Below are 1,720 nucleotides of genomic sequence, written 5' to 3' on the forward strand. Positions count from 1 at the left end.
CTTCCTTCTGAGGAGTGGCTGGTGGGTTTGAACCGCCAGCCTTCTGGTTAGCAATCAAGTGCCTTAGGCACTATGCTACCAGAGCTTAATTTTTTTAAAAAATGCATTTTATTGAAATATAATTTATGTACAGTGTAATACACAAAACTAAAGTGAAATGGCTCGATGCATTTGTGTGTGTGTGTGTGTGTGTGTGGTGTTTCCTCCCTTCCTCTCCCACCCCTGGCAACCAACAAAAAAAATTTCCCTACATATATAAACCTTTCCTTGACCCTCTACAGCAATGAACAAATACTATATTTGTCCTTCTGTGATTGACTTATTTCACTCAGCATAATATCCTCCAAGTTCCTCCAAGACTCAATGGCACATAACAACAACAAAAAAAAAACTTTCTTCTTTAGGGTTGCACAGTATTCCATTGTGTGTGTTTACCATAGTTTGGTTATCCATTTTTCTGTTGATAGGCACCTAGGTTGTTTCCATCTTTCAGCTATTGTAAATAGTGCTGCGATGAACATGGGTGTGTATATATCTGTTCTTGTCCTGGCTCTCAATTCTTTAGGATATATACCTAGTAATGGAATGGCTGGGTCAAATGGCATTTCTAATTTCAACTTTTTAAGGAATCACCATACTGCTTTCCACAGTGGTTGTATCATTTGACAGTCCCACCAGCAGTGTATGAGAATCCCAATCTTTCTGCATCCTTGCCAACATTTGTTATTTGCTGTCTTGTTGAACTTTGCTACTAGTGCTGGGACAAGATGGTAGCTCATTGTTGTTTTGATTTGCATCTCTATAATGGCCACTCCATGGAAGGAAGATTGGGCAGGCTACTTCCATAGTGATACCACCTCGGAACCCAAGGAGGGGTCGCTATGAGTTGGGTCTGACTCGACAGCAGATAACAACAAGAAGAACGGCTAATGATTGTGAACATTTCTTCATATCTTTTTTGGCCACTGAATTTCCTCTTTTGTGAAGTGTCTAATCATGTCTTCTGCCTATTTTTAATTGGATTATTTGGCTTTTTGTTGTTGAGGTGTTGGAGTTTTCTATAAATTGGAGAGATAAGTCCCTTGTCAGATTTCTCACTGCCAAGTATATTTTCCCAATCTGTAGGTTCTCTTTTGACTCTTTTGGAGACGTCTTAAGAAGCACATAAAAAATTAATTTTCAGAAGGTCCTATTCATCTATTTTATCTTCTGCTGCTTGTGCCTTTTGGGTTATCCTTGATAAAATATCTATGCCATAAATAGTTGTTGTTATATGCTATCGAGTCAGACCCAACTCATAGCAACCTCTCCTTGGGTTTCCAATGCAGTATCACTATGGAAGTAGATTGCCCAATCTTCCTTCTGAGGAGTGGCTGGTGGGTTTGAACAGCTAGCCTTCTAGTTAGCAGTCAAGTACATTCCGTATATTTGGGCCCCTAAATTTTCCCCTAGTTTTTCCTTGAGGAACTTTATAGTTTTAGGTTTGACATTTAAGTCTTTGATCCATCTGGAGTTAGTGTTTGTGTATGGTGTGAGGTACAGATCTTGTTTCATTTTTCTGCAAATAGATATCCAGTTTTGCCAGCACCATTTATTAAACAGACAATCTCTTCCCCACTTATGGATTTTGGCCTTTTGTCAAAGATCAGCTGACCAAGTTGATGGATCTGTCTCTGGGTTCTCAGTTCTATTCCATTGGTCTATGTATCTGTCATTGAAC

General features: G+C 39.1%; 1 protein-coding gene across 1 annotated transcript in view; it reads right to left on the reverse strand.

Annotated features, from left to right (window-relative positions):
* Positions 1-1,720, reverse strand: part of SLC9B1 (solute carrier family 9 member B1) — a 145,777-nt gene that overhangs the window by 125,359 nt on the left and 18,698 nt on the right. The gene's annotated exons all lie outside the window — the stretch shown is intronic.

The sequence above is a fragment of the Orycteropus afer genome, unplaced genomic scaffold (assembly GCF_000298275.1).
Source record: "Orycteropus afer afer isolate SDZICR_OR568_19922 unplaced genomic scaffold, OryAfe1.0 scaffold00403, whole genome shotgun sequence".
NCBI lineage: Eukaryota > Metazoa > Chordata > Mammalia > Tubulidentata > Orycteropodidae > Orycteropus > Orycteropus afer.